General features: G+C 43.1%; 1 pseudogene; it reads right to left on the bottom strand.

Annotated features, from left to right (window-relative positions):
• Window positions 1-3,375: 3,375 nt before the first annotated feature.
• On the bottom strand, window positions 3,376-11,572 carry LOC110485110 (annotated as a pseudogene).
• Window positions 11,573-12,518: the final 946 nt, after the last annotated feature.

The following is a 12,518-nucleotide window of genomic DNA, read 5'->3' as shown; positions in this document are numbered from 1 at the left end:
GACAGAGAGATACAGAACTATCCTATAGCTATTTCACAAAGACAACACACCAAATACATCCAAAGTTGATGGTAACTCCTATGTAATATTGACCAACATCGAACACCATATCATACACAGAAATGACAAAGATGCTTGACATTTTAATCAAAGAAACAATATTGGCATTGCAGATGGCTCGTATGTCTTAACTCAGTGGCCTGGCATGTCTCATCATTTAGATGCAAGAAGGTCAACTTCCAACATTTCTCTTTCAGAAGCTGGATGGCTCCGTTGGGCGCCGTGTCCACGATGACATCGGACATCCTTAATTCATCCTGAACTCTCTGGCAACTGACCAAGAGAACTGTCTCTGTCTCCTGTAATTCCAGGCCCCTCTTTGCATCCCAAGTCTATGTAACAACATAACAGACTGTTGATGTATCAGGTGAGACTGGACACTGGTCCATCATTGAAATGATGGGAAAAATTATTAATTTGAACTGATAGCTACTGTTTTTCTCTTTGGGTACAAAAATGAGCTTGCTGATATCTTAAGTGCTTTACAGTGGGTGTACTGTTTGCTCTACATAGTCCTCACCAATTCAGCTACACAGACCTTCCTCCATCTCTTCCATGTCTCTGTCTCGGGCCTTCATGTGAATACGGAAATGTATCAGACTATGTCTGTCTACACTATCAAACTATTGCTGTCATCTAATATATTTTGATACATTCAGGTTATCATTTAGCCTTGTGTAATGATGTAATATACTTAATTGAGGTAACTTGAGTTTAACGTTTTGTAGAATTAAAAAAAAAAGAGTCTGAGAACACTACACTCACTCCAAGAAGACTCTTTTCCCTGCCAGGAGCCAGGCCTTCATTGGTCTCAGCGCACCAAGTTGCCTTTTGAGTATTTTCTGCAATAGAGTCTTCAATTAGTGACGAAACCAGTTAGAATGTGGCGAGCAGAGAGTGATGTGAATTGGTTCATGGCACGAACTAACTGCTCCTCCATGGAGACTGACGGAGGTCTTTTTGATCATTTGTTTTTGTTGGCCAAAGCTCTGCAGAAAGAGCGAGGGTTACTGAGCACATAACCCAATACCAGATGTCTACAGCAGTACATCTGTCTTTTTCAAATGAATGCCGGAAAAAGTTAGCTAAATGGGAAGAATATACATTATACCTCCCATAGAAGAACAACATGCAATATAAACAATGAAAGTGCAGATGAGATTAATGAGACCTTAATTATGATGAGGAAGCAAGTCATCTTAGATGATCGATAAAGTGGTTGTGTTGCTAATAGATTCGATATGATCCAAGTAAGGTTATTTTTCTAAAATGTCGAATGCGTGCAATATCGGGCCTTTTCATTATGGGAACACCTTACTGAGAACAGGAAAAAATATTCGATTTTTTTTGATCGACTTGAATGAAGAATTCGCGTTTGCGAATTCTTCATTCAGGTGGGTTGTGAGTGGGTTGTGATTGCGAATAACTTAAACTCATGAGTAATACACATAGAATTAGGAATTAAAGTGTATGTTATTGGACATTGTGACGGACATAGAATTATAATCTAGGTTCCATTTCTATGGTGACACGTTCCTTATTGCGCACAGCGTGCGTACATTTCCGAGCACATTTATTTATCCTGTTGTATTATGTGCCACGGGCCAATCCTATTTCTCCCTAATGAATACAGATCCTCTAACATTTTTACGCGATGTCACTTGAAAAAAAAAAACTTAATTTATGATGCTTTATTGGCATTGGCAATTCGCATACACAAGGGTTAGAGAAATACATAAAACATGCAATACAGCATTAAAATGTGTTGGTTAAAAAAATCGCTTAGAAAATATAAGACAACAGGTTATTTAAAGTAGGCTATATGAAATTAATTACCTTATGAATCAATACGATTTACAGTATGCTTAGGTATCAACAATGACCAGTGATATTTAACATTATACTGTACTTGTAATGCATTGAAAGTGTATGAAAATAGCAAAATCAGTGTTGACTGAACAAATATGCCATGATTATCAACCCATGCTGATGAAGAAAATAAATAACATTACAAAATATTCATTATTACAATAATGAAATGAATAAGAATATTCAAAATAATGTTCAATGCGTTGAGTTTACAATCATTTGATTGACATCGAGGATTTAGGCCTATTTTAATAAATGTTTAATTAATATGAACTTACACACCTGTTAAACATTTCGCTCTCACAACCTGATCAATATGCTTTTCACGAGTTGGACAGATAGCCAAGTTGTATAATTCATTAGACAAAAGAGTTTCAAAGTATTCCAATAGGGCCAATTGTCTCCCTACGCCCACTAAAACGGATGTTAGTAATTTAATTGTGGAACACATCCATCCTGGGTCCTCTTGTAGCCTTGTTGACAGGAGTCATTCCTATGCCACTGGGTGTCACTGTCTCTCTTTTTCTCGACAGATGCAGCTATACTGATCACAAATAGAAATGCAACATGCTACAATTTCAACAATTTTACAGAGTTATAAGTTCATATAAGGAAATCAGTCAATTGAAATAAGAAAATGTAGGGCCTAATCTATGGATTTCACATGACTGTGCATAGGCCCGCCCACAGGGGAGCCAGGCCCAACCAATCAGAATGAGTTTTTCCCCTACAAAGGGGCTTTATTACAGACAGAAATACTCAGTTTCATTAGCTGTCTGGGTGGCTGGTCTCAGATGATCCCACAGGGGAAGAAGTCAGATGTGGAGGTCCTGGGCTGGCGTGGTTATATGTGGTCTGCGGTCGTGAGGCCGATTGACGCACTGCCAAATTCTCTAAAACGACGTTGGAGGTGGCTTATGGTAGATACATTTACATTCAATTATCTGACAACAGCTCTAGTGGACATTCCTGCAGTCAAGCACGCCAATCACACACTCCCTCAACTTGAGACATCTGAGGCATTTTGTTGTGTGACAAAATTGCACATTTTAGAGTTGCTTTTTATTGTCCCAAGGACAAGGTGCACCTGTGTAATGCTGTTTAAACAGCTTCTTGAAATGCCACACCAGTCAGGTGGATGGATTATCATGGCAAAGGAAAAATGCTCACTAACATGAATAAACACATTTCTGCACAATATTGGAGAGAAATATGTTTTTTTGTGCGTATGGAAAATCTCTGGGATATTTTATTTCAGCTCATGAACCACTTTACATGTTGCTCTAATAATGTTGTTCAATGTGCATGCCTCTCTGTTGTGTTACAATACTGTAATGCGAAGCACTATTATCATGGACATAACAAATTGATACCCCCACACAATCCGATGAAACATTTAGACAAAACTGGTTTTATTCCACACTGCTTTTTACATGCTTGTCTCCTTCATTGGTCCTTTTTCGATGAGCTGGTTTCCTGTAAAAGGTTGCTGTAATGAGTGATCAAGACAACACCGGAGGAAAACGTGTCAGCAGCATCAATATCAACAGTGCACAAACAGCTTAATGTTGGTGTTTATCACTAATGTCTAATGTATGAAAAAGGGCAGAATTGTATTGTGACTGAATAGTGTTCTGGCGCAACTGTGATGCCCTTTTGATTGTGTTTAAACGGATACATTTGACATTGACTAACAGTATAGTAGCCAATAATACTGAACAGTCTCTCACCCCAAAGTGCTCCCAGCCCCTGATCTCTGAGTAGAGTGCATCTCCTAGACAGGAGGTGTCCACCAGCTGCCGGTGCCCGTGGAGGGTGAAGTTGGCCTGCAGGCGCCCGCCATCCACTGCACACTTGGCCAGGTGTTGGTGCACCAGATCCAGGGCGTGGCAGAGAGGAGGAGTAGTTGCCAATGAATGTTTATGCTGCGTTCACGGGGATCCACGTGTTTGAGAGTGTGAGCTGGAAGCAGACGTTACACATAGCAAATCTTGACATGATGTTACACGGTATAACTTGAATGCCACGCCGTAACCGTAAGAGATCTGTCCCCTGGTGTGGGTGCCAAGGTGATGCCAGCCTCGTCCCTCGTAGATGTACCCGTCAGAACCCACCAAAAAGCTGAGGGGGACATACATTTAGGAGTTAGAGTGATAAAACAAATGATCTCACAACCCTGATTCCTGTTATAGAGAGTCTTGTCATTACATATTGCTTCAAGTTATACCGTGTAACATCATGTCAAGATTTGCTATGTGTAACGTCTGCTTCCAGCTCACACTCTCAAACACGTGGATCCCCGTGAACGCAGCTCACTCCAGATCCCAATCACCTGAATTCTGATCACCTGTTCACACACCTGTATGTCATTATCGCACACTATTTAGTTCAGTTCTTTGCACCCCATCATTGTGAGGTGTTGTTTGTTTTGTGACACACTTCTGTTCGGAGCTCTGTTTTTCCCGTAATTGAATCCTCATAGTTTTTGCCTGCCTCACTAACGACGCCTTTTATCTATTACCTGCCTGTACTTTAGCCTATCAGATTTCCTGTTATCTATCTATTGCCTGATCTCCCGGACTACATTACTAGCCTGTTCCCTGCCTGTACTTTAGCCTATCAGATTTCCTGTTATCTATCTATTGCCTGATCTCCCGGACTACATTACTAGCCTGTTCCCTGCCTGTACTTTAGCCAATCAGATTTCCTGTTATCTACCTATTGCCTGATCTCCCGGAGTACATTACTATCCTGTTCCCTGCCTGTACTTTAGCCTATCAGATTTCCTGTTATCTACCTATTGCCTGATCTCCCGGACTACATTACTAGCCTGTTCCCTGCCTGTACTTTAGCCTATCAGATTTCCTGTTATCTACCTATTGCCTGATCTCCCGGATGATGTAACTAGCCTTTCCCCTGCCTGTACTTTAGCCTATCAGATTTCCTGTTATCTACCTATTGCCTGATCTCCCGGATGATGTAACTAGCCTTTCCCCTGCCTGTACTTTAGCCTATCAGATTTCCTGTTATCTACCTATTGCCTGATCTCCCGGAGTACATTACTATCCTGTTCCCTGCCTGTACTTTAGCCTATCAGATTTCCTGTTATCTACCTATTGCCTGATCTCCCGGACTACATTACTAGCCTTTTCCCTGCCTGTACTTTAGCCTATCAGATTTCCTATTATCTACCTATTGCCTGATCTCCCGGACGACGTAACTAGCCTTTTCCCTGCCTGTACTGTTGCCTTTTTGGACCCCCTGTGTATGACCTTCTGCCTGTCACTGGACCCAGCTACCTGCCTCCTCCTGTGGTCCTTTGCAAAGAAACACCTGCTGCGCCCTGCGCTTGAAACCAGCTCTCTGTCTCCAATCGTGTTCATTACACTATGATATGACTGCTTCAGTAATTGTACAGGACACTTGTCTCCATCTATGAAGCTTAGTATAAAAGGTTTGTTAATATCTGTGAATGGACGAGGGGGTCAAAGGTCACCTATATACTCTTCATATGTACAGGCCAATTTTCTGTAGACTTCAAATGAATAGCCATGAATCACCTACAATTTCATAGTTACAGGGGTAAATGATTCCCTCTCCCCCATCCTGAGACTCATCCCAGTACCTGTGGACAAATTCCAGCATTCCGTCTCTCACTGCTTTTTCCACCCCTGTATCCTTGGCTATCCGCTGATTGTCCTCCAGCCTCCACACCAGGTGTAGGGTCTCCATCACCTGCCTCTGGTTGTCCAGGGTGCCTTGCAGGGCTTGGGCAATCTCCCTGCGCTTGGGGCCGATGTGGCTGGATACAATCCCCAGGTCTTGCCCCTCCAGGACATGGTTGTAGTAACCCTTCAGCACCTTGCTGAGTTTACTAGGCTGTTCAGAGGGGGCCAGGGTGGCAAGATCCATGCCCAAGATGGACCCCTCAATTCCCCCTTTGATGGGTGGGCACCCGCGATAGCTGGAACACCCTGGAGTGGGTCACGTTGTCCCAGCAGCCGTCCGGCCCCAGACGCTGAGCGGGTGGAAAGTCCTGGAGGCTAAGGAACGACAACCCTAGGTTTTTGGCCAAGGTGAGGGGAAACATGCCCAGAGGAGGTGTGCCCTCCAGTTTAGCTTTCAGACCGACCTCGATGCCTTGAAGCATGGGAACAATGGCCACTGTGGTGCCATCTTGGGTCAGAATGACCCCTCTCTCCTCAACACAGTACGTCACAAAACGGTGGATGGCTTTGTCGAAGAAGCCAAAGAGAGTAGTGTCAAACACTGAAGTGTTGGTGTTGCTGATCTTGTTGGAGGCCCCCAGGAGGTGCAGGGTGAGTGGGTCCTCACCAGGGCTAGTGGGGACAGGTCTGGGTTAGAGTCCTCAGCCTGCTCAACGGCACTGATGAAACGGTCCATGTCCCGCAGGTGGTCCTCTGAAACTAAAACAAATGTTTTTCGTTCATGCTACAACTGGCTCAGTGCAAACAGTCACCTGGGGCTTCATTCATACTCATATTCATACTATCTTGGGGTATTTAATGTATCGTACACCAGTTAAATACTAGTGACTTTTTGTGTTCAATTGAGCTCTCAGTTTAACAATAGAAGCATATGTTGCCAATGAAGATGTGTACGGACAACACAGTATGGCAGCCATACTTTCAGACATATTAACCCAAATGAACATGTACAGTGGGGCAAAAAAGTATTTAGTCAGCCACCAATTGTGCAAGTTCTCCCACTTAAAAAGATGAGAGGCATGTAATTTTCATCATAGGTACACTTCAACTATGACAGACAAAATGAGAAAGAAAATCCAGAAAATCACATTGTAGGATTTTTAATGAATTTAATTTGCAAATTATGGTGGAAAATAAGTATTTGGTCAATAACAAAAGTTTATCTCAATACTTTGTTATATACCCTTTGTTGGCAATGACAGAGGTCAAACGTTTTCTGTAAGTCTTCACAAGGTTTTCACACAGTTTCTGGTATTTGGCCCATTCCTCCATGCAGATCTCCTCTAGAGCAGTGATGTTTTCAAATCAAATCAAATCAAATGTATTTATATAGCCCTTCGTACATCAGCTGATATCTCAAAGTGCTGTACAGAAACCCAGCCTAAAACCCCAAACAGCAAGCAATGCAGGTGTAGAAGCATGGTGGCTAGGAAAAACTCCCTAGAAAGGACAAAACCTAGGAAGAAACCTAGAGAGGAACCAGGCTATGTGGGGTGGCCAGTCCTCTTCTGGCTGTGCCGGGTGGAGATTATAACAAAACATGGTCAAGATGTTCAAATGTTCATAAATGACCAGCATGGTCGAATAATAATAAGGCAGAACAGTTGAAACTGGAGCAGCAGCACAGTCAGGTGGACTGGGGACAGCAAGGAGTCATCATGTCAGGTATTCCTGGGGCATGGTCCTAGGGCTCAGGTCCTCCGAGAGAGAGAAAGAAAGAGAGAATTAGAGAACACACACTTAGATTCACACAGGACACCAAATAGGACAGGAGAAGTACTCCAGATATAACAAACTGACCCTAGCCCCCCGACACATAAACTACTGCAGCATAAATACTGAAGGCTGAGACAGGAGGGGTCAGGAGACACTGTGGCCCATTCCGAGGACACCCCCGGACAGGGCCAAACAGGCAGGATATAACCCCACCCACTTTGCCAAAGCACAGCCCCCACACCACTAGAGGGATATCTTCAACCACCAACTTACCATCCTGAGACAAGGCTGAGTATAGCCCACAAAGACCTCCGGGGGGGGCGCCAACCCAGACAGGATGACCACATCAGTGACTCAACCCACTCAGGTGACGCACCCCCTCCAGGGACGGCATGAGAGAGCCCCAGTAAGCCAGTGACTCAGCCCCTGTAATAGGGTTAGAGGCAGAGAATCCCAGTGGAAAGAGGGGAACCGGCCAGGCAGAGACAGCAAGGGCGGTTCGTTGCTCCAGAGCCTTTCCGTTCACCCTCCCACTCCTGGGCCAGACTACACTCAATCATATGACCCACTGAAGAGATGAGTCTTCAGTAGAGACTTAAAGGTTGAGACCGAGTTTGCGTCTCTGACATGGGTAGGCAGACCGTTCCATAAAAATGGAGCTCTATAGGAGAAAGCCCTGCCTCCAGCTGTTTGCTTAGAAATTCTAGGGACAATTAGGAGGCCTGCGTCTTGTGACCGTAGCGTACGTGTAGGTATGTACGGCAGGACCAAATCAGAGAGATAGGTAGGAGCAAGCCCATGTAATGCTTTGTAGGTTAGCAGTAAAACCTTGAAATCAGCCCTTGATTTGACAGGAAGCCAGTGTAGAGAGGCTAGCACTGGAGTAATATGATGAAATTTTTTGGTTCTAGTCAGGATTCTAGCAGCCGTATTTAGCACTAACTGAAGTTTATTTAGTGCTTTATCCGGGTAGCCGGAAAGTAGAGCATTGCAGTAGTCTAACCTAGAAGTGACAAAAGCATGGATTAATTTTTCTGCATCATTTTTGGACAGAAAGTTTCTGATTTTTGCAATGTTACGTAGATGGAAAAAAGCTGTCCTTGAAATGGTCTTGATATGTTCTTCAAAAGAGAGATCAGGGTCCAGAGTAACGCCGAGGTCCTTCACAGTTTTATTTGAGACGACTGTACAACCATTAAGATTAATTGTCAGATTCAACAGAAGATCTCTTTGTTTCTTGGGACCTAGAACAAGCATCTCTGTTTTGTCCGAGTTTAAAAGTAGAAAGTTTGCAGCCATCCACTTCCTTATGTCTGAAACACATTCTTCTAGCAAGGGCAATTTTGGGGCTTCACCATGTTTAATTGAAATGTACAGCTGTGTGTCATCCGCATAGCAGTGAAAGTTAACATTATGTTTTCGAATAACATCCCCAAGAGGTAAAATATATAGTGAAAACAATAGTGGTCCTAAAACGGAACCTTGAGGAACACCGAAATTTACAGTTGATTTGTCAGAGGACAAACCATTCACAGAGACAAACTGATATCTTTCCGACAGATAAGATCTAAACCAGGCCAGAACTTGTCCGTGTAGACCAATTTGGGTTTCCAATCTCTCCAAAAGAATGTGGTGATCGATGGTATCAAAAGCAGCACTAAGGTCTAGGAGCACGAGGACAGATGCAGAGCCTCGGTCCGATGCCATTAAAATGTCATTTACCATCTTCACAAGTGCCGTCTCAGTGCTATGATGGGGTCTAAAACCAGACTGAAGCATTTCGTATACATTGTTTGTCTTCAGGAAGGCAGTGAGTTGTTGCGCAACAGCCTTTTCTAAAATTTTTGAGAGGAATCGAAGATTCGATATAGGCCGATAGTTTTTTATATTTTCTGGGTCAAGGTTTGACTTTTTCAAGAGAGGCTTTATTACTGCCACTTTTAGTGAGTTTGGTACACATCCGGTGGATAGAGAGCCGCTTATTATGTTCAACATAGGAGGGCCAAGCACAGGAAGCAGCTCTTTCAGTAGTTTAGTTGGAATAGGGTCCAGTATGCAGCTTGAAGGTTTAGAGGCCATGATTATTTTCATCATTGTGTCAAGAGATATAGTACTAAAACACTTGAGCGTCTCTCTTGATCCTAGGTCCTGGCAGAGTTGTGCAGACTCAGGACAACTGAGCTTTGAAGGAATACGCAGATTTAAGGAGGAGTCCATAATTTGCTTTCTAATAATCATAATCTTTTCCTCAAAGAAGTTCATGAATTTATCACTGCTAAAGTGAAAGTCATCCTCTCTTGGGGAATGCTGCTTTTTAGTTAGCTTTGCGACAGTATCAAAAAGGAATTTCGGATTGTTCTTATTTTCCTCAATTAAGTTAGAAAAATAGGATGATCGAGCAACAGTAAGGGCTCTTCGGTACTGCACAGTACTGTCTTTCCAAGCTAGTCGGAAGACTTCCAGTTTGGTGTGGCGCCATTTCCGTTCCAATTTTCTGGAAACTTGCTTCAGAGCTCGGGTATTTTCTGTGTACCAGGGAGCTAGTTTCTTATGAGAAATGTTTTTAGTTTTTAGGGGTGCAACTGCATCTAGGGTATTGCGCAAGGTTAAATTGAGTTCCTCAGTTAGGTGGTTAACTGATTTTTGTCCTCTGGCGTCCTTGGGTAGACAGAGGGAATCTGGAAGGACATCAAGGAATCTTTGTGTTGTCTGTGAATTTATAGCACGACTTTTGATGATCCTTGGTTGGGGTCTGAGCAGATTATTTGTTGCAATTGCAAACGTAATAAAATGGTGGTCCGATAGTCCAGGATTACGAGGAAAAACATTAAGATCCACAACATTTATTCCATGTTTTGGGTCTGTTGCTGGGCAACACGGACTTTCAACTCCCTCCAAAGATTTTCTATGGGGTTGAGATCTGGAGACTGGCTAGGCCACTCCAGGACCTTGAAATGCTTCTTACGAAGCCACTCCTTCGTTGCCCGGGCGGTGTGTTTGGGATCATTGTCATGCTGAAAGACCCAGCCACGTTTCCTCTTCAATGCCCTTGCTGATGGAAGGAGGTTTTCACTCAAAATCTCACGATACATGGCCCCATTCATTCTTTCCATTACACGGATCAGTCGTCCTGGTCCCTTTGCAGAAAAACAGCCCAAAGCATGATGTTTCCACCCCCATGCTTCACAGTAGGTATGGTGTTCTTTGGATGCAACTCAGCATTCTTTGTCTTCCAAACACGACGAGTTGAGTTTTTACCAAAAAGTTATATTTTGGATTCATCTGACCATATGACATTCTCCCAATCTTCTTCTGGATCATCCAAATGCTCTCTAGCAAACTTCAGACGGGCCTGGACATGTACTGGCTTAAGCAGGGGGACACGTCTGGCACTGCAGGATTTGAGTCCCTGGCGGCGTAGTGTGTAACTGATGGTAGGCTTTGTTACTTTGGTCCCAGCTCTCTGCAGGTCATTCACTAGTCCCCCCGTGTGGTTCTGGGATTTTTGTTCTCCGTTCTTGTGATAATTTTGACCCCACGGGGTGAGATCTTGCGTGGAGCCCCAGATCGAGGGAGATTATCAGTGGTCTTGTATGTCTTCCATTTCCTAATAATTGCTCCCACAGTTGATTTCTTCAAACCAAGCTGCTTACCTATTGCAGATTCAGTCTTCCCAGCCTGGTGCAGGACTACAATTTTGTTTCTGGTGTCCTTTGACAGCTCTTTGGTCTTGGCCATAGTGGAGTTTGGAGTGTGACTGTTTGAGGTTGTGGACAGGTGTCTTTTATACTGATAACAAGTTCAAACAGGTGCCATTAATACAGGTAACGAGTGGAGGACAGAGGGGCCTCTTTAAGAAGAAGTTACAGGTCTGTGAGAACCAGAAATATTGCTTTTTTTGTAGGTGACTAAATACTTATTTTCCACCATAATTTGCAAATAAATTCATTAAAAATCCTACAATGTGATTTTCTGGATTTCTTTTTCTCATTTTGTCTGTCATAGTTGAAGTGTACCTATGATGAAAATTACAGGCCTCTCTCACCTCATTTTTAAGTGGGAGAACTTGCACAATTTGTGGCTGACTAAATACTTTTTTGCCCCACTGTCATTTCAGTCCATTAACACAGGTTGCCTGAACAGAGAACGCTGTAGCACATTCCAGCCACAATGAAGAGCCATAGAATCACTGTAGTCATTCTGAGTTCAGCTGTATCACACCAGATCCAGAGGCTAAACTAAAACCCACAAACAATCCCCAGACAGATCTTCTTATCTCTTACAGTCCAACGTTCTGTTATGACAAACCACAACCACTCATGACAAACCACAAGCAGAATGTCCAGGTGCTCAATAAGGCTTTGTATCAAGTACCTAAAGCTGGTTTCACTTCCCACTTCATGGAATTAATGTGTTTTGTAATGTGGTGTCCCAATAGATGAAATAACTCTCCAAATGTTGATTGGTTCTTACCCAAAGTCAAAGTTTGTCATCAGAAAACAAATAAGGCCCTTTCAAGCTTGTGACGGGATCAGGCTTCAAGGGACGAGAAGTGCTGAAGATATGCTGGTTTGTATAAGCCATCACAGTATTATTTCCATTATATACATCTATTACATCCACCTTTCACACATATGGATGTAATTACACACACATATACACAGACACACACAGATGGTGAAGTCTGGTAAATGTGTTCCACGATGCACAGAGGAGAGGGGCGGTCTGTTTACCGTCAATGTCAGGGAAGCCCAGTAACATTACTGGAAATGACACTTCACAAATTCCCCAAAAACAAGCCAATGTAGTAGGCAGACACTATAATCAGTGCATGTATGCTTTTTCAGATGACAGTAACGTTCCTGACTCATGACATTAGTGTCCCATGGCAGGTGGTGTTCATTGGCTTATGAGGTTTTGGTGGTTGGGAAAGGGGAACAAAGTCTATTACACTTGAGTGACTGCTGCACTGAGAATAGCAGCCAATGTCTGTTTGTTTTGTGTTTTTTTCCATCCCCAACCCTCTTGTTCTCAATGTATGAGGTGAATTTTGGCCCCTATGTTAATTTTCCTTTTGTGACATTAAGAAAAACATCCATTAACAGTGGATAAATAGGACAATAGTGGCCTCTACTGGATGATAAT

Source organism: Oncorhynchus mykiss, chromosome 13, assembly GCF_013265735.2.
Source record: "Oncorhynchus mykiss isolate Arlee chromosome 13, USDA_OmykA_1.1, whole genome shotgun sequence".
Lineage (NCBI taxonomy): Eukaryota > Metazoa > Chordata > Actinopteri > Salmoniformes > Salmonidae > Oncorhynchus > Oncorhynchus mykiss.
The sequence above is the reverse complement of the archived record's forward strand: the minus strand, read 5'-3'. Positions and strand labels throughout refer to the sequence as shown.